This window comes from Nyctibius grandis, chromosome 6 (genome assembly GCF_013368605.1).
Source record: "Nyctibius grandis isolate bNycGra1 chromosome 6, bNycGra1.pri, whole genome shotgun sequence".
NCBI classification, from domain to species: domain Eukaryota; kingdom Metazoa; phylum Chordata; class Aves; order Nyctibiiformes; family Nyctibiidae; genus Nyctibius; species Nyctibius grandis.
Window position 1 is genome coordinate 23,596,910 of NC_090663.1, and position 26,651 is coordinate 23,623,560.

The 26,651-nt window shown below is 33.7% G+C and overlaps 1 protein-coding gene across 1 annotated transcript in view; it reads left to right on the forward strand.

The window, feature by feature from the left end:
- Window positions 1-26,651, forward strand: part of PCDH7 (protocadherin 7) — a 306,886-nt gene that overhangs the window by 151,135 nt on the left and 129,100 nt on the right. The gene's annotated exons all lie outside the window — the stretch shown is intronic.

Below are 26,651 nucleotides of genomic sequence, written 5' to 3' on the forward strand. Positions count from 1 at the left end.
ATTACTTTCCTTTTCTTCACACTTTATTTTGTACAGTAGTTTTAGAACATCTCATTTAAATTCAGGGTCTATTTATGTAGAAGGGAAAAATACTGAATCCGTATTTATTCTATAGTAATTCTCCAGCTATTAAAAAGTAAAGGTAGTTTAAATCCAGGTTTTGTTTTCCATCTAAAACTATTTAGAATTTTAAAAAATCTTTTCAATTTGAAATGTATTACATAAAACCTGAATGTTTTACTGTTCTCCACTTATTGGCATTCATCTAAAATTTTATGAAGTCAGACACTGACTCCATTGTCTTTTCATTTGCCCATAAACAATAAAATAAATTATTGTATGTCAAAGCGTACAGATTTTTGATAACGAAAATGGGTTTGCTAATCCAATTGGAATTGGTGGGTAGGTGCAAGAAGGGTGGTGTATTTTCTGTTATAGAGTGAATGAATTAGTTTGGCTAAGTGCATGTGTTAGTTTTTCAGAGATTACATCCCTGGATAATTGTTTTTGGGATTTTGTCTTTCCTGAGATAGACATGTTGACCCAATAAAAGTATATTATTCTCCATTGTAAGATACTGCCAAATCTCATATGTATGACTGAAGAATGGTTACAGCAGTCTACATATGCTTATAATGTATATCCCAACAGTAAATGACTAATTGACCAAAAAGGAAGATGCTATTATCCATCTAAAGAGAAGATATATTAGGTTATGTATGTGTATAAGTGTGTGTCTATATATTCTCCTCAGTTGTTTATATGAATCTCTCTCTTTACATTTCATTTTTCTGGGTGTGTGGTCGGGGAGAAAGTAATACTGGTATTACTAAAAAAATGTCAGAAAAAAGTTTATAGACTTTGTACCTAAATTGGGATGATTATTTTATTGTCTGTTTTGTAGTGAGATTTTGTGGTTAAGATAATGAAACTAAACAATTTGTTAATTCCCCTGGACATATACCAGTGCAGTAGATTGCTAGATATTAAATTCTGAATTCAGAAAGTACGCTAACACAGAGTATGCCTGAACCATACTGGGAAAACTGTAGAGTCAAAATAGAATATAACTTTTAATATATTTGGTAGCCAATGAAAATCATCACACTTACTGAAGTGTAGCTGAAAATGAAGAGTGCTTGAGCGGTGTCAAAAATTAAAGCAGATGAGTTTATTTAATTTTTCATGTTGATGCAAAAACTGGCACTGCATTCTAATAATTAAAGTATTTTAGATGTTACTTTGATTTTTTTGAAAGATGATATTTTATATTTGGTAGGGTGAATTTGTTGGATTCAATTTTTAACAATAGTATTGTATGGATAAAATAAATAGAAACATAGAGATAGATAAATATATTATTCCATGAAGAAGTGAATGAAAACAAAATTACCATGGAAAAAACCCTGCATAGCAGGACTTGCATATAGTATTCAGGAATTCCTTATCCTATACAAAACGTTGAACTGAGACTTTTGAAAGGTGGGTGACATTGTCATGAAAATTATACTCTACAGACTTTTGGATTTTGCTGTCACATTTTAAAAACAAGATTTCAACAGTGGCATGTCATCTGCCTCCAGAAATTTTAGTTAACATTAATCTATAAATAATGACAGAACAGGATGGAATGGACTTTTATTCCTTTGTGTATGTAATATCTGACATTTGAGTGAGAGTTTTCTGTGATCTGATTCTTAAGTCCACTTGTAGTTTGACTATTTTAAGCACAATTGTATTGTTCAAATTCTGATAATGTAATCTCCAATATTAATGGATCATTCTGACAGAAATAGAATTGGAATTGAAATCTGTCAAGTGTTCATTTGTCACATTTAATTGGAACCTAGGTAATCTACAGTGTTTAGCTTGGCTAGGTTTTAATAAGAATTTATACTGGATTTTCATGCAGATTTTCCATGGAAACAGCACTTTGGAAGCTATCTTAGTTATTAATTGTTATTACTTCAAATATTTACTATTTAATTTCAGTTGGTGTGAAACAATGCAGTTATAACGAATTGCTTTGGATTTCCTTTCATTTTGAAGTTTGAAATTATAATTTTCAGCACAGTATTCTAAACCCTCTGATACATTTGATGCTTTTTTTTGCAAGTGAAGATGACTAAGGAAAACAATGTTTTTTATAGTTAAGGCAAATGTAAGAAGGTTGAGTTCACAGTCAGAGTAAATAGGAAATTCATCTTTCTGTTTGCTGGTAAAAGGCCTCTTTCTATTTTCTCAGGCAAAGATAAAATGCTGGAAAGAAAAAAAAAAAGGGTAGGGGGTTGGTTTTAGAATACGCTGTACATTACCTACCAGCCTACATTACTGTCAGATGTAGACTGAAGTTTTGTTCTGATGATTAGCTGTGGTGTCAGATGCAGGAGGAAAAAAAAAGGGGAGAAAAAAAGAAATGTTAGCAGATTGTCTGTGAAAAATCAGTATGCAAAGATCTTGTTAATTAGTAAAATCTGCAGAACCAGAAGTAACTTCTGAGTTAATTTATCCCCTGCCCTTGGAGCTTTCCTTACAAGAAATTCAGCTCATATATGCAGCTTTCTTCCCTATTTTTGCTGTTAGAATTGCACCGTCTTAACGTAAATTGCACAGTAATTTTCTCGAGGACCTTTTTATTACATGCGTATTTATATATCAAGGGTAAAGACATTACCATGGTAAATGAGTTTCCTGGTCTTTAGTCATAGCCTTCTTTTTTTGACAATGCCTAATACCACATATCTCAGAGGAAGTTAGAAAAAAAACCTGTGGCAGATACTTCCAGAATTACCTATCCTCCTGACTCTGACAGTTAATAGTCAGCATATGCTTTAGCTTGTGAGTTAATAATAATAATAATAATAATAACAACAACAACAATCCTATAATAATAATCATCCAATACTAATACTAATACTAATAATAATAACCCTTCTCAAGTTACTGACCTAAAGGATATCTTTCAACAGGAAATTCCTCTGAAAGCTATCAAAATTGTTTTATTTTTACTTGCTTTTTTCCTCTTATTTAACAGTTTTTGTGACTGGTCCTTTTTATCATTATTAGAAAGAACATGGAAGTATTCAATTTTACTTTTTAAATACTGTGTGTTATTATGTTTTTTAATAATTTGTCTTTCATCTGAACTATATATATTCCTAGGTTTTTCAGTCTTTGAACATCCTGTTATTTTTTTCTTTCCATGAACTTCTGTTTCTTCTAATGTAGGTAGAGATAGCTGGAGATGTATTCTCACCATTTGAGGAATAGACAATACAGCCTTTTCATATTAATTTCTATGTTATTAATTACACATATGAACTCTAAGCAGAGCTTTTCATTGTTCTGTTTCATGTCCGTTCACCTGGTTCTATCAGATCTCTCTCATGTTTCTTGCAGCCTTCTTAGAAATATTTCATTATGTTCCTTCCCTGCCACCCCCCCAGATTTCTGTATGCTTACTATTTGTTTATACATGTAGTGGCCTAATCAGTTTTGGTTTTCGTTTACTTTAGCTAGAGTACCGATAGCAGTGAAACCGCAGCACTGTAGATTTTGGCTCACACGTTCTTACCTGGAGATTTGTTTCCATGCAGTCATTAATTAGACTGTTTGCCACACCTGAGACACCTGTGTTAAAGCTAGCTCAGTTATTTCTACATGAACATATCTTTGATCTGCAGCACCCTATTTTAAGTTAGACCATGTTTCAGTATCAAATATATAAGTGTTAGAGAACAGCAGTCATCTCTGTGAAAGAAGGAAAATAAGGGAATGGTTTACAGCTTCCATTTTTCCAGGGGGAAATGGACAAAAAAAAGATTGTGACGTGTCTGAAGTCACAGAGGAAGTAAGGGGCAGAGCTTGAAAATGAGCTCAGGATTTTTATGTTTCAGTTACTTGACTCCCACAAAGAAATCAGTAGATAAATTACTCTCTGGCTGACACATGAGGAACTAAAAGGCAAGGAAGAGAACTGCATTATCTCGGCTCATGGAGTCTGATAATATGCTATGTTCTCAATGGCAAGTTCAGATTTAGAACATAAATGTCAAAGTTCCACTGTCAATATAAAGAAAAGTTTCATGGTATGTGAGATGATGACTTGAAAATGTGAAAGAAATTTTGATAATTAATAAAGGTAATTAAATTTATCTATAAGAGCATTCTCTCACTTTTACTTGTAAGATAGAATATTAATCTGTTCTCTGGACCAACTGTTAATAAAATGAAAAAACTAATACATTGGTTTACAGAATCCATGTTTACAGAATCCATTTCACCTTAGTTTTTTGCAGTGCAGATAACACAGGCTAATGTTCTTGAAGAGTTAAATGTCCTTGTTGAAAACATTGCAAACCAGACATTCATTGACTTATTCCACAGAATTACTGTACTTTTGCAGTTCCCATTATTTTCAGATGTTCTGTTCTCTTGAATTCAGGTCCTAAAATTGAATGTGAATAATTTTGTGTTTAAAACTGTGTCCTGAAAATGTTAATGTAAGTAGTCCATCTGAGAGGTTGAGTCAGTAAAGGTTTTCAGTGTAGTGATTACATGCTAATACTTCCTTTTTTGGTTTGCTTCGTCTTTCAATGCTGCTACATCCACTTTTTCTTAAATGTTACCCTGCATGCATGAACCCAAAATACCAGAAAGTGCTGCACAAATTATTATAAAATACATATATGTCAGAATTCTTATCCATGTTTCTGATAAACCCTAACCTATAATTAGGCACACAATGAACTCTGAATTCTGTAAACCTAGCAACATATACGGGTAATGTTTTGGAACACATACATATTCAGTGATGGATTATGTCTTGGACCAGTTTGTTTTGAGAATGAAGTATTCTGATAAGATCTGTAAAAAGACATTTTATAAGAGGAAAAAAAATTACCCAGTTCCTAAGACAGAAGACACACTGTGCAGGGATCCCTGTTATACTAGCGTAGTCTTATGTAGGGCAATGAACCTGGCTGGGAAGAACATTGTCTGTTTTCCTCCTTGAATTTTTTTCGTTTTTAATCTTTTGCCATGTTCCTTTAGATGGCCTTACCCCATATATGTGTGAGTTTCTTCAGCAAAAGAATATGTGATTTTCTAACTTATATGCACAGTAATACTTTAAGTTTCAAAAGTATATGGTATTTGTTCTGTAAGAGTTATTTCATTTTGAACTGTTATATATGTATACTTACAATAGAAATGAGGGAAGTATATTTTGATTGTGTTACAAATTCCTAGTGCTGATATATATTTTTACATATATTTTTACTTTATTAGGTTAATAACGTACTACAGAAGGATGAGCAATGATTTTAGGTTGTGCATTATGTATCATTGCACTAAGGCTTATTGTATCTCATCTACTATTCTATGTTTACATTGTACTTCAAATGCATAATGCAAAGTAAAGGACCAAATACAGGCCAACTGTGAGCAGAAATAACTGTCACTGAAGCTGCCAGAATAGTATATTTTTTATGTCCTCTGGCCTTACCTTTCTTTTTCCATGACTGTCCAGAGAAATACCAAAAACTTCTGTATGCTATCTGTTCATGAAGTATACCTGAGTATCGCTGTGAATTGTTTTCAGCTTGATCAGAATTTTGGCTGCTTGGAGAATACATGCTTGGATCTGCTGTAATCGAAAGAGCAATGCATATTTCTGTATTGGAGATCCACCCCTACACATTGATAGCTAAGCTAATGAATAATTCAGCATTTTTCTAATTTTCTGAATAGCATTGTTATTTCTCTTGCTATTCTCTGTATGTTGCTTTCCCATTGTATTTGCTCTAGTTTCCTTTGTGCTTCATGGTGGAGAACAGCATATACCTCTTTTTTTTAGTGCTATATTACAAGATTGCTTCCTGCACTCCTGATTTCGGTATCCTGCTCTTAAAAAGAAGATAAATACAGCAATAACTGTTCAACACTCTTAAAAGCAGTATATTGATATCAGACAACTTGAACTGACATTTACTAAAACTTAGCTTTCTTTTATTTTCTTTGAAAAAGGAAATCCAAATTTACATTCCATCAGTTTTTAATCAATAATTTGAAAATGGAGAAAGACTTTGGATTCTTAAAGAACCATTCCTGCAGTTATATCTGTTAGGATGAAGCAGTGAGGGAAGGGTTTATATGTGCATGTGGGTCTGCACACATGTACACATCTTGATTAGTCAGTTCTTAATGCAAACACTCATGAGATCTAGATAGTTGCAGTTACATAATCTGCCTCATCTATGAATTTCAAATCAATTCACTGAGGTGGATATGAAAGAACATACTAAACTGAGAAGTGGAGAACTAAATCATCAGACACTGAAGCAGTATGTCCAATGTCATACTATGAATTGATCTTTCATCTAGTAATTCGTTCATACGCTGCCCACCCCTCAAAAAGTTATCATTTGGACACCCGCTTCCAGTTTGCAGTCAAGCTGATGAGGGTTTTGCTGTTGACTTAGTGGAGTCAGGCTTTTGTCCAAGTCCTCCATGCCAGCTGCTAGCTCAGGCTGCCTCCCACTGAAGCAGACTGCAGAACTCCCTTTGATACTGTCAGAGTCCTGAATGTAGATGGAAGACAAAATGCATTCCAAAATTTACAGAGTCAAGGAAGAAGCGATATCTGGTTTATGAATGGAATATTTAGCAACGTTTGCATCCACAACAGCCTCTTTTCTGGAAAAAATCTAATGCAGATAGTCAACAGAAATTTATTTTTCCTCAGTTCAGAGGAGCTCTTTCAGCATGCTGTATTTTCCCAGTTCTCTGTGTTTAATGACAGTTTCTTCAGTTTCCTGGACAACATTAGATCTTTCTGTCCCTTCTAATCTTCAAGTATAATGAAGATCCTAAAGAAGTCCTTTATAGGGGTATTCTCCATTTCAGTGAAAAATACATTTTGTTCTCTACTGCTGGTTCCCAACTACTATTATATTTATTTATTTATTTAATATTCATTGCAGCAAATGTCAATATTTTATTATATACTACCTTTATAAAATACATAATCTTACTTCCTTAGTCTTTCATGATACAACTTTGATGCTTTGGATTTGATGTTTTAAAAGCTGGTGTAGTTTTTCCTATATGCAAAAAAAGACTGATGAAATTAAGAGAAGAAACTGTATCTTTTCCTTGAGTCCAGTTTTAAAAATATGAAGTATGAATTATTGATTCAGAACAAAAATCTGACTGTATTTTCAAAATTTTGTACTTGAACTGAAGGGATAATGGCATGTTTAATTTGCCACACAGTTGAACCTAAAGGAATCATAACATTCACAAAGATCTGGTTTTAAAAATCTGCAAACAAGTTCAAATCTCAAGCGTATTAAACTGGCATGTGCCTATCTACATCATAAACAAAAATTTAAATGTTAACTACCCTTGTTATATTAAGACTTTGAGTAAAAGTGCAGTGCAAGTATACAGAACAGGTAAGTATTACGGAGTTACTGATACATGCACTAGTTTCATAAGTTGTTGCATTTTCACATCTGAGTAAAGTCACTTCTTAGTGTTCTTTTTGTTTGTTTTTTTTTTTTTTAATAATGTAATTTGTAATAAAGATTTATAAAATGTAAAAACATGGCCAAAATAGGGTGCTCAGGGAAGAATATAGCAGGGCAGATAAATTGATTTGTCTTTCAAGTGTCCTATATATCAACAGTTTGTGACTCAGATTCCCACATACAGTGGATTTAATAACCTTTATGGATTTATATACACAAATTTGTCCAGTTTCTGTTAGAGTGCATGTGACTATTAATATCTCTTTTTCCTAATGAAAGTTTTTAAGTGATGTGTGTCCTATTAGTCTTGGATTGGACAAAGGAAAAATAAACTTGCTAGTCTGGTAGGGACGAGTAAATTTGAATTTTCTAATGAGAATATTTTGCTTTGTACCCATAATGATCTTCGCTGTTGTCTCTGGAAGTACTTTTTTCTGTTATTATTTAATTTCCTAAGAACAGCAAGTAATTGATATAGGAAAACAGAAATAAATAAGGTCTTGAGAACAAAGACTGAACGGAAGCGTGTGTATTTCTTATGTATGTTAGCACATATTAGTGTCAGCTTAGTATGCCAAAATTTACAGAATAGTATTTAAAGGAATTGGAAGCCCCAATATAATATGTGACATCTGGACTTCCGAAAGTTCTATTTTATAGGAGGTAATTGCTTTTCAGAGAAAAGTAACAATTTCTTTAATGACCAGAGGATTTCAAGGCCAGCATAATATAAATTCAGACATTGAAGTATTTCTGAATATTACTATAGTATCATCTATATGTGCTTTTTTGCCTCAGCAGCAACATAGCATTCCATGTAAATGTCAAATGGTTGAATATGTAGAAAAATAATCACGGCATAGTCTAGAACAAGATGAATATTACATTTTTTAAGATATTTTACCAATTTATTAGTACAGTAATTTAAAATAAGATTCCAGAACAGGTTGACTTGTTTTGGGCAAGGAACAACAATAACAACAAAACCTCCACCAACAACAAAGAAAGGATGTAGGCTCCAACATAATTTTTATGCACGGATAAAAGCAAAAGCAAAGTCAACATTTATTATGTGAGAAAATGTAATAATTTTAATAATCTGCCTTTTATAAGGGTGGGGTTTTTTTGTTTTGTGTTTTTTTTTTTTTTTACATTAGACTGAAGTATTAAATTCTAATAATACTAATTTCAAACCTTATATCTCAGTTAACTTGAAACATGCTATTAGAAATAAATTCGCAATAATGATTAATCCATTAATATTTAAAAGAGCTGTCCATTCTCGTACTGCTTTTAAGAATTATGGAAAGGATAATCACATCTCTCAGTAAATAATAATAAAAAAAGATTTTTTTTGATACATGATTAAAATCTGTGCTTCTTCCTACCATACAAAATAATTGATATTAAGACATGAGTGTAAATTTCTGTTTGGATGCTAGAAGTAGTAAAATGTAAAGACAGTGAAGGAAGAACTGTATTGATGGAGTTAGTTTATTTTGATGGTTGCATGCTGTCTTACAACCAAACATGCCCATACCAGCTTTCTCAGCTTGCTTGTCTTAACCTGTTTTTTGCTATATCTAAGGAACAAATCAACCCTAAAGAGCCTTGCAGGGGCACTTGTTCTTTTACTAAGCAACCTGCGTTATTTCATTAACAAAGGAAGTAAAATCAAAGTGCATCATATCTAAAATTGCATGTAAACAAGCCATAGGACAAGCTTGTACCAAAGTGGTTTTTTTTTCCTATGGTTTTATGGCAGATTTGTTTTCTTGATCCAAGGATTTTTCTGTTTTTTTTTTTTTCTGAGATTGTAACAGTGCTGTAAAGACCAGTAGTGTCCATAGAGGAAATTTTGGGAGAAGGCTTTTTAAATTAAATCTCAGGAAAACAAAAATGGGTGGTATTTGCATCCTACTGTCCTGCTATCTTTAAACTGTTTCAGCTGAACTGTAGATTGTTTTCTTATGTAGGGTTATTTTGCTCACAATTAATTTGTATTGTCTTTGAAGAGAAGAATCTGCGTCCCTTTTGGGGGCACTGAAATGACATTTACATTATTATGAGATGTTAAAGTAACATTTATCAGTGGAATTTGACATTGCAAGCTTTTATTACAAAGAGAAGGCAAAGAGATCTGATGTAATTTTGCCTTCCACTGGTGTTAGCTAATAACAGAAACTTCTATTCTCTAGGTGAACAATAGAAACCTTTTTGTTTTCTTTAACAGAATAGTTGAGAAATAAACTTAAGTATGTATTGTATGTTATTTTATCAATGTCTTTCAATGTTTAATTGCATTAGCAGTGGCCATCATTCCCTGCTACTGAATTACATAATTTGTGCTAGCATTCTTTTAATATTCTGCAATAATAACACAGGGACTATGGCGATATGCCAGTAGATTTGACAGCTCTGGAAATGTGTTTGTTTCTGCTGTCTCGTACACAGCCACAGTTCAAGTACAAGAGAGAGTAATAAAATAGTTAACTTCAGTTGTTTTCTAGTTTTCTAGTGGTTTTCAAGGGCAGGGGGGTTAAGCAGGTGAAAAAGGAGTAACCATGAGTGACATTATTACATAATGATTTTTTATATGCAAGCGATCTCAGTATTTTAGTTGTGTTTGAGGATGTCTGTTTCAATACCCCACAGAATGATTAAGATACCATATTTAAAGCAGTTTCATTATTCAGTTAAAATGTTTTAGGGGAAAAAAGGTAGGCAAAGATAGTTAAAATGAAATCTTCTGCTTAAAAATATGTAACAAAAGTTTTTACGTTTACTGAAAGTTTGGAATAACATGATGATAGAAATTTCATAATGACATGTAAACATATAAGAAAATACTTAAGCTGTCCTGTAGAACTGAAAAATTGTAATCAATACATTTGACAATATGCAATGAACCTGCATAGTATAATTCACAAGTCACATGGAACCTGCATGTATGACTCACATCCTTCCTGAGATCTTGTTTCCAACATGTTGTTGTACAGAAGTAAAATGAACTGGCAGAGGGAAGAAACAGCATGGGCTTTGGTTCTGCTCTTAGCATGCTCTGGCCAGCACTCAGATTTTATCAATTAGCATAGGCCTGAGGAAACCTGAAAGGAAAACAGGTTTTAATAACTTTGACACCATATGTTATCCTTTTTTTTTTTTAGAAGTGAGTGTAAATTAATCTATTCTGCCTATAGTTCTCTACCTGGATGACACCAAACGTGGAGGGGAATAGAGATAGGAAAAAAAAAAAATCAAGTTTTAATCTGTACCTAAATGTCATTGTGTCTTTTTTGATCTGAGGGACTTAATAACAATGTGCAAAGGGCATGAGCAGAATTGATTTTTCCCACCCTTTGTTTCCACCTGTACTGGAAATGGCCATATCTGCAGAATTAAACTTTGGGAAATAACAATGGCAGAAGAAGCTGGCTCATGGACAGACCCTCATGAAGCAAAGCACTCTGAGAGTCAAAGAAGAATACATACTAGATTTTATAAACGGCAATACAGAGAACAGGCTCTATACTGTCACAGTGCACTGTTCCTAACAAAGGATGTTCCTTAGAGGCATAACTCACTTGCCAGGAGCATAGATATGGACACTTGAGACACAGTCAGATCTAATCTCACAAATAGTAATTGGAGAATACAGAAAAACTCAAGATGCCCCTAAAGGTTCAGATAAGTGAATATTTCTCTTGCTTTTCTCTTCAGAGGAAACAATTGCCTTTAGCTTTTACCAGGTAGAGTCCCACACACTATTGCTCATGCTATGAATTTTAAGTGGAAAAACTTTTCCAAAATTTAAAGACCTTATCCTGAAGTTTCTTGGTAAATGCTATATTAACTGAGGAACTTAAGGAAGTTATAAAACTAAAATATTTTCTCTAATACCGTTCTTCGCTATCTGGTACTGTTGTTTTTCCTGCCATGTGTAACTGAGTTTTAGAAGGTGCTTTTTCAGAAGGGCCTAAGTAAACAAACTGTACTGACAAGATAAATTTGTTTATTACTGTGAAGATAGTAAAAGAATTGAATCAAGCCCAGGTCAGTAGTGATAGAAAGTCATTACTCTAAGGTGGCAGTTAAGTGGCTTGTGTAAAATGAGTTACCGCTTGGAGAATATTACCTACCGGAGAGGTATTTATGCCGCCAAAAGCATTAACTAGCATCCTGGTTGAGACTGGCAGCTAAGGAAAGAGCATAGCTAAGAAAGGGATCTGATACAAAGTTCATTAGTCTTTGAATGACAATGGCTGCCAAGTGCTACTGTCTTGGCTGGCTTTATATCATGGACAGAGTGTTCTGTCTACTCACAACCTGGCACTTTCCATCAGCACCAGGTTTATGTAGGGATGGAAAATCCACCTAGGATTGAATTTCAACAATGAATTAAAATAGTTTTACTGAACAGTATAGTAGTGAAGGAGACTAGTCAGGGCATAAGCTTCAAACCAGAATTAGTTCCTATATTTCCTAGCACTTGTAGTAACCTAATTTTAAACGTTCTTAAGTGAAGGGACTCCTTCAAGTTCAGATCATCCCAATATAAAGAGGTTTTTTAGTGCTACTACAATTAAAAAATGCTAACTATTGTCTCCTGGAAAGTAGTCATACTTTATAGTAGTGGAACTCAGGAGTGCTTGCATTCTATTAGCTGAAAATAAATTCGGTTGTTCTCTGCCAAGAAAGGGTGGAAAACAGAATGGAATAAACACATTTTTTTTCCTGGTCTTAAGATTTTCAACCAGTTCTGCTCTCCTGCAGAAAGAACTTTTTTCCCTAAATTTTACCATATTGGTTCACTATTTTCTCTCTTGAAACCATCTTGTGCTGTGATTTTCCCAGTGCCTTGACTACCTGTTTGATAAATAATCCCATTTTTGTCCATTATATAAATACACATGCATATGCATATAAATGTATACAATGTAGTTTCCAAATAGGTCTTGAGAGAACAATCAAACATGAAGAAACTTCATTAAAAGTGCCTTTTTAAATGCTTTTGCTGTGTTCACTGACATATTTTTGGAGAGCAGAGAATCCCCGTGTTATGCATCATAATCTGGTCTCAAAATCTCTAATGTCTTGAAAATCAAGAAGGCTTTCTGGGACTTGCCTACATCATCTCTTTCACTACTAATCCCAAAGGGATTATTCATTTACAACAATGAAACCATAAACTCATTTAGACAGTCTAAATCTGAGTTATTCTTACCTTTCCACATCTCACACAAGACTAAAATTTCCTTAACACAATGCTACAGTAGTAACTTCTTTTTCTACAGGAACTATAGTCTGCACAAGGGTTAAAGTATTTAAGTATACAGTATTTCTGAGATTCAGCTATAAGGAGATAGATTAAAACTTCATCCACACTACTATAGCAACTGTATAAAGAAGGGAATTACAACCATTAAAACCAGCTAAATATAGTTCCATAATTATATTTAGAAGTTTTCTTGCTATAAAATAATGTCATGTGTCTACTGCAAAAGACTGCTTACATTTTTTAATTCCATCAGTCTTAGCTATGTATACAGTCAGTTCTGAAATAGTGACTTTTTCTCTTTTACCATTACATAAAATGTTGCTGACCTCAGTGAGAGTTGTGGTGCTTTGTGTCATGGAAAATCTGGCAAAATATGCAATGTCTATGCCTTTCAAACTTCTGATCACTGGGATGCTACCTGAAAAGAATGACAAATGTTAATGTACTTTAAAAATTATTTTTAAGGAAACCACAGAGAGAACTCTTTATTTTGGTTTTCCTCAGCTTTCTAACAGGTAAGAATTTTATGAAAGTTTTAGTGTATTTTCTAACTTCTGAGATCTGAACTTGGACAGCCTTTGAAATCTTTGCAGTTACTGCTATAGCTAAGTAGAGAGAACTATTTTTATCACCTTAGCAGAACTGTCTTGCAAAAACTCTGCCTTTGGTGAAATGAGAGAATGAAAACAGAAATGCTTTTAAGGCTTCTCTTTGAAATAATAGGTTTTAAAAAATAAAAAGTTGGAAAATTATTTACAAGTAAATAAAATGATACCTTCATTCATATGGTAAGCAAACCATTAATCGGTGATTAATCAGCAACTAAGGTAGCCAGATACTAATCTTTGCAGGGGATGCAGTTGTATCCTGTTAAGTCAGCAAGAAATAAGCTGGTTCCACCTTTGAGCCCAACTTAAGAGTTCATTTCACAGCATGAATGGGAATAGATACTGGGAGCTGGAGAGTCTAGGTTCTGCTTTCAGCTCTGCCACAGTCAGTGTGAGACAATGAAAAAATTTGTCAATTATAAAACAGATGCAAAATCCATTTCATAAAATTAATAGGCAGTTCTTCATAAAGATCAGTGAGCTTCTCAAAAGGAAAGCTGCTGATAATTGCAACTTTCAGCTATGTCACTTCCAAGGTTTAGTTTGATTAAGCTTAACCTTTACCGTGACTATTCTCATTATCCAAAGAATCTCTATTCATTGTGTTTTCCAAGCACATAATTGTCAACAAAGGAAAAAAAATATTAAAACTGAAGAAAAAGGAGCTATAGTGGCTTGATATGGCCCAATACATTCATTTTCCTAAATAAATATTTTCCCTCAGAGAAAAGTGTATTAAATAAGCCAAGCCTGTGAATTGGCAATGCTTAATTCAGAAGGAGTTGCTCTTACCCTTTCCAAGCCTTGCTGTTTGTTTTTTTCTTTTCCCCAAGAGGTTCTTTAACATATCTAGTATCTGGGGTGGATGGAAGTTTACAAAGCTTCCACTACTCCAGCAGCATTGCTGAAAGGCCTTTCCTTTCTTAAGTTTAACACTGAACTTCCATGCAATGCAGTAGTTTTCAGGAGAATCTGGAGAAGTGTTTGTATTTTAGATACTTAGAAAAAACAATCTGTTGAACAATAACTTACTTTTTGTGTAATAGATAGGAGTACTACTGCTGGTAATATAATGCAGGTTATTCTGCTGAATGTTTTAGTAGGCTTAAGGAATAATAACCCTTTTGTTACACTTGAAGAAATAGCTAACATTGTAATTAAGACAATGTTAAATCATCCTTGTAGGTGCTTTACAAATATTTTTTGAAGCTTTCTGATAAAAGTGGCAGTCTATTCTATGATAGTGTTCGAGTTCAAAGCAAGATGTGTGTTAGTGAAAATGCCTCTTAGTGCTTCAGAAAAGAAGATTTGTATTTCAGTTTGGGTTTTTAATAAGTTTAAAGATCCTATGTTTTCTGCGTACCTTTCAGAAACATATTAGCCGACACAGCTATAGCTTTTTGCTTTTTATAATTGTCGTAAGAAATAAAGAAACTTGCGGCAGATAATTATATGACAACAGTATAGCCACTGATGTGAAAATGAATTCAACAAAAGTAACTTTCCAGCATTAATTATAATAAATGAGATTCTTTAGCTGGGGTGAATGAAAAGGGCAATTTATATTTATACTAGGATTATACTTAACGTTTTTTCCACGTTTTAAAGTGTCATAAATCTAGCATTTTAAATTATTTGTGTTACATTCAATTAAAGGTTAAGTTCAGCTAACTAAGAACAATCATAATCTAAAGAAGAAAAAAATTTGCATTAAATGCTTCATTATGCAATTTTTAAAAGAAAATGGATTTTAATGATTTCAAGCACATAGATACTTTGGTGTACACGCGGTGTATTCTGTCTGTTCTGTTGAACTAGAATAGTCTGTTTTTCTTGAGTGGTGGATAGGGCTCTGATTCCAGAAGAACATACACGCTTCCCTTCCTAGTGCATCTTTACCATGAACCTCTCTATCACTAGTTATTTATGAAAGTGCTTATAGGATCACAGCACTGGTGAAAGAATTAAAACTACTTTCATGAAGATGAAAGCTCTCTTACTCTTCTACATTTTTATTTCTTTAAAATACTAGCTTACAAGATTTTCTTATATTCAAGGTCGTATTTTTTAATCCTTCAGTAGAGGCAGTAAAAAAAATGAAAATAAAACAAAAAAAAAAGAAAAAAAAAACTTTCCTTACAAGAAACATGAATTCTTAGGAGATATCAGCATTCTAGAAGTGAGGGGAGGTTTTTTTGTTTGGGGAATTTTTTCCTGAAAAAAAAATACAGAATTTTTTTTTATCAAACCTGTTTTACGTCATTCATTTCTCCAGAACTGAATTCTATGTATGAAACAGGTTATTCCTCCTTGATATTGCAGGCAATAATAACCTACAGTGTATTTTTTATAACCTTAGCTTGCTTGGGTATGCATACTCTTGAGGTCTTAAGATTTTCAATCCTTTCTTTTTTTTCTCTCTTACATTATTTCACTACTAATGTGGATTATTTTTTTGACAAATGACAATTTTTTGGAGGTAACTTTTTAAGTATTTGTATTGTTTTCTTTTATTTTAATATTATGGGAAAAAATGAAGGGGAAAGACAAGTAATTTATAACCTGTCTTTCTTCTCTGGAAAACCAATGTTTTTTAAATTTCTAGTTACCTTTGCTAGCTGTGTAGGTTTGGAAATCCTATGGCCTTTTTTATCTTTCTTCTATAAAGATTTTGTAGTCAATAGTTGATTATATTAATGATAAAGGAAATTATTTGACTTCAGGTATAATAAATGGCAAAATACTTATGTCTCTCGTGTAATCATCACCTTGTAATTATAAAATATCATGTAGCTTATTAGCCTTGCAGGGGTACAAAAATAAAACAGTAGGATATGCTGCAGGAGAAATATTTGTATCACTGCATGGTGATTTCCTGGTTTATAGTAAAATATCATGCAAACTACTAATATCAAATGGAAACATCTGTAAAAAACAATTCCTAAGGTTTTTTTCCCAATTTGTTTAGAGCACTCAAAATGAAAACATCAGAGCAAAAACTAACATAAAGATAATAGCTTTTCCTTTGTAACTCCCGTAACCAAATCTACCATGAAAAAGTATTATTACACATAAATTTTAGTAGATCACCTGATTCTTTGCTTTGCTGGATCATTCCCTAGTGTCTATTCTTAGGAGAAGAGGAGGCTGAGGGGTGACCTCATTGCTCTCTATAGCTTCCTGAAGGGGGGAAGTGGAGTGGGAGGTGCTGATCTCTTTCTTGTATCCAGTGACAGGACACATGGGAATGGTTCAAAGCTGTGTCAGGGGAGGTTCAGACTTGGTATTAGGAAGTATTTCTTTACCGAGCAGGTAGTCAAACACTGGAACACACTTCCTAGAGAGGTGGTTGATGCCCCATGCCTGTCAGTGTTTAAGATGCATGTGGATAATGCCCTTAATAGCATGCTTTAACTTTTGTTTGGACTAGATGATCGTTGTAGGTCTGTCCCTTCCTACTGGAAGCATTGTATTCTATTCTAATTTCAAAAAACTGTTCTTTTCATGTAGCACAATGGAATGTTGTGTGGAGGAAAAAAATAAGAGGAAAGGAAACGAGATCTACAATTTAAACGATTTTTCTAGGCTTTTCTTTTTCATGGTATTTTTCCCAGATCTATTTGTTATGGATGTCCAGTTCAGAATATATTTGTAAAGCTCAGATTTTTGTAAATTTCTGATCAAACATTGAAGCTTACTGTAACATGACTAGTTCTTATTTTCAATATAATCCACAAGTCAAATCATGTTGGAATAAAAGCATTCTTAAAAGATATAGGAAGCATTTATTTCATGCTGCATAGCTTTACTGAAGGAAACTACAACAAAAAATGCTTTAGATGTAAATATCCTTTTAAAAAAAATTATTATCTTTGAGATTTATTTTTTCCATAAAATAGAGACTGTAAGGACAGGAAGAGGCCTTCCACTCAGCAGTCCCGTTCTCTCACAAACAACTTTGTCATATACTTTGTGTTATAAAATTGTTGAGCCCCAACTTAAAGCCATTACCATAAAAGGAAAGCCAATTTCTACACCTCTGTTGTGAGATAGACAGAAACTATGAGTTTGAAGAATGAAAAATGATCGTGCGGCCAGTTCATTCCCTTTTGTCCTTATGCCTTCAGGTTTTTCCATCTCAGGACAATGAGATAATCCAAATTTCTAAGTACAAAATGTTTTTCTGTTCAAGCCTTCGACCAGCCTGAATCAGTGATCTCCAAGCCAACGTTCAAATGCTTTTTCTTTTCTTATATCTGTGAGATGTGAGACCAAGCTTTCATTTTTTTTTTTTTTTGCCAGCTAATATTAAATTTCAGACTTAGAAAATGGTTCAGATGGTTGTAGATGAAGACTTGCACATGCAGTCTTCTAGCTGAGTTGTTCGTAACACAGATGAGTCCATGTGTAATGTGCAAATGTATGTGTGTGTATATACGTATATATTTATATGTAGAAAAAGCATATACACAGTGGAAAAAAGGTTTATATCAAATAGATTAAAAAATTAGAACTAAAAATTTTATCTGGACTGTGAGACAACAGCAATCACCGACTAGTAGTTGAGACTACTACGTGCCTAAGTGAATGATCCTACTTTGCTCTACAGACGCTTTAAGGTAATCTATAGTGTTTTGGTTTCCAGTTTCTAAAATCAAGTGATTTAACAGAGACCATTAGCAGAACTAAGCAGGTTTACTAACTCATAAAAGCACACGACTGGAGGATACTAGTCACAGCTGGCTTCTGCCAACAAATGAGTTTGAGATATGTTGCTTTACAGATAGAACCTTCACCTGACCACAGAACAAGCAAGAAAAGGTCAGTCTGAGCCAAAATCTATGCTGTGATGAAGCCAGGTTCAACCATACAAGCTAGGGAGAGCCAGCATTCCTCTCCATTTTTTGCTTATAGTTACATACTTTCATATACTCCTTGCTGTTTCTTACAGAAAAGCAGGGCTCCTTGTCATCCCTGAACAAAAGCTATGCTCATTGTCACTGTTCTTGGCTGTGACAAGCAGCAAAACAAAGTAGAGCCAAATATTGCCAGCCAAGACTTTTAGCCCAAGCCTTTTCCCTTGGTTTCAGTAGTAGCTTGTGCAATTCATTCCCTCAGTACTTATCCCCAGAACACTGGGGCTTCTAGGAGAATATTATTCCTATTATTCCTTTATATTCAATGTTAAGTGTAATGAGCCACAGCTGTCCCAGTGAGTCATCAGTAGTTAACCTGAAACTCCCTGTAGGGTTCTAACATCTACCACTAGGATAAAAATTCTGTTGGTTTACACCTTTGTGTTTCCTCCTTTAGCGAAAACTGTGAGAAGCAATAGTGGCATTTTTCATTTCAGTCAGAGAGTGGAAGAAGACCTCTGGAAGTCATGCAAGTAGTCTTTGTATCAAAGTAATGGTCATATGTAAGGCATAGTTAAGGTATGTAAGGGAACAAGTACCAAACTGATCCAGGTCTTACTGAACACCGTATTCTTAATAACAAGTTTATTAAAAGTAACATTATGGGAAATGCTCGAATAAAAATATATACATCTAAGACAAGGAGCACAAACTAGGCGAGTGACACTGGAGCTAGAGCTCGTAGAAGACTTAAGAAGAAAAGGAAATACTTGTATACTCTGCTTCTCAGACAAACATCAAGAGTAGACTTCCAGACTCAGAGCTTTGTGTTTTGTGAAGGTAATCCTAAACAAATAAATGAACTAACTAGGGAAAACAAAAACAAATACATGTGCTGAATAAGCTGTTCAGAACTAGCCAATATAAAACTCTGGATGCACCTACAGTGGTTCAATTTTTTAAACTTACACTCATAAGCTGGAGTGGAGGGAGATGTTTCTTTTCATGTGGAATAAAAAGCACTGAGTTTTATCGTTCTGGTAAGTATATTTTTGGTGGTTTTGATTTATTTTTTTTTTCATAAAAATAAATTATTTGTAAATGATAGGAAGAAAATAGTAGCCAAGACCAAATTTTGTATAATTACAATTATATACTGTTTGTACTGATTGATTGTTAGAATATTTACATGGGAAATAGAGAAATTCTATTTGAAGTTTCTTCAAGCTCCTTTTCTTCTTTTATGGGAGGCAGTAGGGTTGGGTGAAACATCTTTCTGCATCTGAAGGTGTGACATAATGCAGAAAGGAATACAAAATTCATTAACTCAGAAAAATATGCAAAAGAAATGTAATTCTTGTAGTCAGGGTTCTTGTACAGGTGGTGAGAATTCTGGTTTCTGAGCTGCACATTAAAAAGCTCATATAATTTTATTATGCAGGATTTTACAAGGATGTTGAAAGTTTTGAAAAATTCCACGTGAGAACCATGAGATTATTATTAATTTTTAAAAAATCCTCAAGTAAGAAGGTTCAAGAGCTCAGTATGTTTTTGTAAAAAATAAATTTCAGGATTACTTAGAATTTTTTCTGTCTTATAGAATCATAAAATCATAGAATTGTTTTGGTTGGAAAAGACTTTAAGATCATCAAGTCCAACTGTTAACCTAGCACTGCCAAGTCCACCACTAAACCATGTCCTTAAGCACCACATCTACACGTCTTTTAAAAACCTCCAGGGATGGTGACTCAACGACTTCCCTGGGCAGCCTGTTCCAATGCTTGACAAGCCTTTCGGTGTAAGAAATTTTTCCTAATATCCAATCTAAACCTTCCCTGATGCAACTTGAGACCATTTCCTCTCATCCTATCACTTGTTACCTGGGAGAAGAGACAGACCCCCACCTCTCTACAACCTCCTTTCAGGTAGTTGTAGAGAGAGATAAGGTCTCCTCTGAGCCTCCTTTTCTCCAGACAAAACAACCCCAGTTCCCTCAGCTGCTCCTCATAAAACTTGTGCTCTAGACTCTTCACCAGCTTCGTTGCCATTCTTCGGACACACTCCAGTACTCCAATGTCTTTCTTGTCAATATCTTAAGAACTTACTTCAGACGTGTTTCTCAACCCATAAAAATACATACTAAAGACCTGTTCTGGAAGACCAAGACTGACAAAATACAAATGGATTTAAGGGCATAGGAGTTCCCTTGTAGAACAAACACATAAAATAATTGTATGAGTCTTTTAATTCTGTGGTATACAGAAGGATTACTCATAAAATACAGTAATTTCTAAGATTATGTTCCATTGAAGTGGATACTGTACAGAGGTATTTGTAAAGGTACTGACTAATCTCTGTTTAAAATCCTCATTCTGTTACGTCTGTAATTGAAAGTAATTTCATTTTCACTGCTTCATGGAGCACACCTCTGTAAAGCAAAAAGTACCTCTTCAAAGCAGGAAGTGAAATACAGTTCTATGACATAATCTAATCTACTTTGTTTCTTTATTAGTTTTAGTTCATCTTTGATGTGTCTCATGGGGAAGGAGAGCACCATAGATGTTTTTGCATATTTAAAAGATTAATTTTTCCTTTCAAACAGCATATTTGTACATTTTTAGTCAGTTATGCTCTTTGAGTAGAAAATTAAGCTTTTAAACATGAAAAAGTCTGCGAAGACTTAATCCACTTAAAGAATGGTAGAGAAACCTTCCAGTCACTCTTAATGTTTAAAACCGTTGTATTCATATCAAACAGCAGATACGGTGGTCTGCGTTCAGAAGACGACATTTACCAAAAGTCATCCCATTTTGCTATCGAAGTAGTTTAAGGCAATGAATCCTGGTATATACTGACTGTTTTAATTGTACCCAGTGTATATATATATACACACACATATATAATGCAAGTCATGCTCCAAAATTTGTGACAATATGTTGTTTAAATTGAAGATTCAACTATCAAAATTTGAAAAGCAAGGATTTAAATTCATCCTGGCTAAAAAGCCAAATCAAAATACACTTTTTATATTTTTTATCATTTTGTGGAATAATCTTTCCATGGCAAAATGTTCATGAATTAACTTAAAAGTTACAAAAAATCATTTTATCATATAAGTAAAACAAAATGCTTACATGAAACTGCCCATGAAAGGAAAATTACACTGATGCTTATGATACTTAAAGAACGGAGCTATTAACTGGTAGGAGAGATGACATCAAAAGGTGCTGCAGGTCCTTTTAGCATCTCCCAGTGGTAAGTTTTATGACCAGGGTGATACACAGAGAGCTTCCAGTCTCATTCACAGGGTAGCTGCTCCTCACCCTGGAATACAAATTAGTTACCTACATGCAATTTTGAAGACTTAGTGGATGGTGAACTGTGTATCCTTTTTAGTCTTTCCTTACATTTAACTGTCAGGAGTATAATTTACAAAGAAATAATGGTATTGCTATTAAGTGTGAAACAGGTGTGAGGTTTCAAGATAATTCTATATTAGCAGCTTGTTTTCTACTTATAGAAATTAATCACAAGCGTGAGTTTGTCTTTATTGTGCTCTCATATTGCCCAAATCTATTTAATATTTTTTGTGCAAGTTTCTATACTTGCATGCTCACTAGATTTTTGCCTTCTGATGAATTTCTGCTGTCAATGATACATTTAGTACATGCCATGAGTCTGTTCAGAGATTTTTGGTATCTAACAGTCAGGAATTCTGGAAATTACAGGACTACAACTGATGGACTGTAACATAAATGTTGTTTTTTCAGGTACAAAGTTCTTGTATATATTGGAGAGTCAGACTATTAAGTTACTTCTGTTTCACCTGTAAGTTGAACTGTTCAGGTCTCCTTATAGCATAAACAAGGTTCTAATTATGTATATGTGTTTGTAATTTACTCAGATACTCTCAGATTCAAACTGAAATCTTTATGAAAGAGAAATAAGGATTTGGATATGCAATTGCAGAAGGCTTTCTCTTCTGTAATTGCTTTAGTTTTGACTGTTGGTTGTGTTTTGGGAGGAAACAATATGGGTGAGCCATCTGAATTAAGACAAAATTTGCCCCAAAATAAGTTTGAAAAGCTTATAGTCATACAAGTAATCTGACTGTTTGTTTGTTGTACTGCTAGCAATGTTCAGCTCTCCTTTAAGGCAGTTGCTGTTTTAATTGCATTAAGTGATTGTCCAGCCGTACGTACTTGTTCTCTCTGAATTACTTTATTGTTGTGGGTATTCACTCTTGGTTAATTTATTCAGACTATTTGAATACTTTCCACAGTAGTCCTGTTAGTGCAGTAGGATCTTCATGGAAAAAAAAAGAAGATAAATATATGCCAACATTTTGTGTGACTAGAAATTACTTCTGTTTCCAGGTGAGAGAACTCTTCACTGAAGTATCATGTCATTTAACATATACAGTTACATTTAACATATACAATCAGCTATTTAATATATACAGTTATGACAACTTAAAGATTAATCAAAATATGACTGTGCTAGCAATGGAAATTTCAATTTAGTTCAGTGTTAAACTGTGCCTTTTAGGTGGCTTAAAACAACTCCTCTCTTCCCTCAACTTCTGATGTAACAATATTAGATTGATGAGATTCAGAGTGATTCACCACTTCTTCTGGCTTCATGCCTAAGTCTAGTCAGTCAAGACTAAGACTTCCAAGTGTAGAATATCATGCCAGATGTTGACTAAGCATATGTTGTGAGGCTAGAAGTCATTAGAGAATTCATATCACCAGTTAACATAGCCAAGTTCTGTTTTCTTTTGAAGAGAAACATGAAGTAAAGATAGGCTTTTTGGGTTTTTTTCTGTGCTTTTGCCTCCATTTACTGAAATGACCTATTATTTACTGTTGAAGATATCTATGTTATTAATGTGATTTTCTGAACTAATGATTCATAAACATGTTAGTTGGTTGCATGGTGTTTATAGGTTGCATACTGCTGTTGGCTTTTTTTTTTTCTCATTTTCCTTATAGTTTTTGATAAATAGAGCTAGACATTTATCTTATCATGCAAATATGCTTGTACCAGTGTACCCTCTGCTGTAACAACTTAACAAACTTTTGTTTTTTTTTTTTCTTATCTGATTTTTATCCTAGAAAAAGATTACTTCACTTTGGCTCCAGGCAGTTCTGACTTATGTAACCCACACACAGCAGATTGTTCAAAGTCTCACTGACCTTGGTATCAAAAAAACCAGTCATTTTACATGGATTAACTTTTTTGGGAAACATATCTAGCACATAAAGTATATAGCATATGCTTTTCTTCAGAGAGAAACATGCATGTCTTTTCTTTCTACCTAATTGTTTCTTCAGCAAATATGTTTATTTTGGCTACTGAATGGAAAATGGGATTTTTTACTGAATGCTTGAGTTTGCTTGCATATTAGCTGACGTTACTGATGGAGTAACTGATCATACACTGCATTTCTCTTGACTTTCTCCCAACTCTCTCTTTTTAAACTTTACTATTCAGAATTTTAGAACTGATCACTGGTGGTGTGCAATATTCCTTCAGTGAGTATGCTGATATAAGGATACTGAGTTTCATTGTTTGCAACTTTGCAAGTGTAGAAACAACCTACAAACAAATGTTTCCATACGTAATGTCAAAGAATGATTTAATTTAACCTCTCTACCACACACACTCTTCCCCAAAAAAACCCAACCAACACACAGACACATCTTTTGGAGCATAAAGGTGTCACCATTAAGAGCATCACTATAGTGAACTCTTAAACTCCTCTGCCAAGCCTATTTTATTCTTTCTTTATTCACTTCTATGTGAAATATTTCACGTGTGTGAATATACACATGCGTATATCTTGTAAAGTCATCAAATGAATATTAGAGAACAATTTTTCTATTATATGAATACACAATCGTCTAAAATACCCATTCTTTTCATTTCTCCCACTCACATAATTTTGTCTGACATGACTGTCAGAGCACGATGCAAAGGGTTTTTTTACTTTTATTTTCCTGAGCTGTATTTAATGCTCCAAAGCACGGTGAAACTTTACTATCCATTTCTTTGCACAATGTATAGTGAGAAGTCTTAAACTACACTTCTTAAAAGAGATGTAACAATGTCATAATATTTCTCTGCTTCAACAGAGGTGTATATAGCAATGTAAGGACTCTATGCTTTGGGATGGAGATAGGCATTTTTTATCTGCAATGATGAAAGCTTTTTTACTACTTAAAATAAGGAGAAGAGTTTTCCAAAATGCTATCAAAGCATCATTCCTGCTTTGGAATATATGCAGTTAGTAATAAGAATAGGCAACAAGTTTTCAGTTGTACACAGAGTTCTCAGATTTTGTTAAACTTTATATCAAAGCTCCATAACGTAACAAGAGAGGGAATTACAATGTAGAACTTAGTAACTCTTTATCTAATCCTCTAGACCGTTCCACAGATGTCACTAAAACTTATTTTTAAGATTATTTCTATCTTACGGTTATGGTCAGTAAAATACATTATCTCCTCAAGTTATTAAGAAGTTCACAGGAAGAAATCTTTCTGTATTAACACCAACTTTTGCAAATCTTTATTCAGGAACTTTGTTATTATAGCAATTTGAAGTAGGCTACCCTTTCACTTTATGAAGATGGTTCAACTACTTTTAAAAAAATTATTACTTACCTCATATTCAATTATCTTCTCTAAATATAACTAACTAAATCAAGTGGGAGTTTTTTGAGATTTTTTCCGGAGTTTTTGGTTTTCAGCATGTGGTGCTAATGTGGAAAATGATTGCACTTCTGCACAAGGTTTATACTTACTTTAAATAAAAACATAAGTTCATAAACCAAGTTGGTAGTGGCCATAAAATTTCAAACTGAGATTTTCAGTTCTATCTATCTGAAGCAAACTAATATTAAGTGGGCTGAAAAGCCTTTATCTGGGAAGCAGTTTTCAAGTTCTATTTTAAATGCTTTTCTGTGTACCCAGTATTAGAGACATATTAGTTGAGGCCCAAAGAGGAAAAGGAACTTCAAGATCATCTTCTCCATTAACTTTTATTGGATGAGTGTAATATTCTGGAATAGCATGTGTTGTTCAGAGAAGACCTGTGCTATTCTCCAGGAAAATAAAACTGATCTCAGAACTGTCTACTTAAGATGGATGCTAGGAAAGTACAAGATAAACATTAATAAATTGCTAAAACAAAAAAAAAATCTATAGTGTTTTTGTCTATAGAAAGAAAAAAAATACCATGATTTTCCCTTTATGATTATTGGCATTAAGCTTGATCTTAACTTGAGATAAAGGTTCAATTACTTCTTTCTTTGATTGTATATGGAAGCAAATCAAAGATAGTTTCTTGCTCTGCACCTCCTTATGTTTATATGTGTTCCTGTTGATTCTCCTGTGATAACTTGACTCTGCTGATGATTTCAGCTAAATCTGATTGCAAGGTAGAAGTTCCAATGACGATGAACAATTCACCTGTAAGTTTCATGAAAATAGGCTGCTTATAAAAGAGAGAGATCTTATGGGGTCTCCAGTTACCAGGAAAATATGCTCACACCTTCAATATACACCAGAGAATCTCCAAAGGGCACAAATGAGGGCAGTCATGCTTATAAATTTTACAGGGATTAGAAAAACTTCTGAGTGGTACTTAAACCTTTTTAGACACCATGGTGATTCATGTGTGAAACACAGGATAATTCAGGTTGGAAGGGACCTGAGGATGTCACCTAGTTCATCCTCCTGCTATGAGATCAGAACAACTTGCTTAGGCCTTGAACAAGTCTGGTCTTGAAGACCTTCAAGGATGGAGAATAGCCTGCGTCTCTGGTCAGCCTGTTCCAGTGCCTGACTTTCCTCATAAGGGAGAAGGTTTTTCAGTTGGAACATCGTTCAGCTTAAACTTCTCTCTTCTCATCTTCTCACCATGCAGCACCACGAAAAACTTGTCTTGAACATCATTGTTAGAATAAACATAATTTATTATGATGTGTGACTAAGGACTTTCTAAAAATGGTAATCAAATATCATACTATAGAAGCAATTTTGAAATAATTATATTAGGAAAAAAAAGGTAACAACATTAGTTTTATTCCTCAATAACTGAAGCAAAGAAAAGAGCTTTCTAATTCAGGAGAGGTAGAGTCGCATAATTTTAAAGCACTTGTTAATCAAATAAGTCACAGAATTGAATTGTGTAGGCATATATTGAAAAGGGTGACAGAAAAGATTCTATGAAAATGGCCAGGTTTGCAGGACAATGTTTAGAACATTCATGAGATCCTTTTAACTTTTTGAGGCTATATGATAAAAGTAACTTATTTTAATGTCTTCAAAATAATCATTCACATGTGAAGGATTTTTGTTGTGTTTTTTTT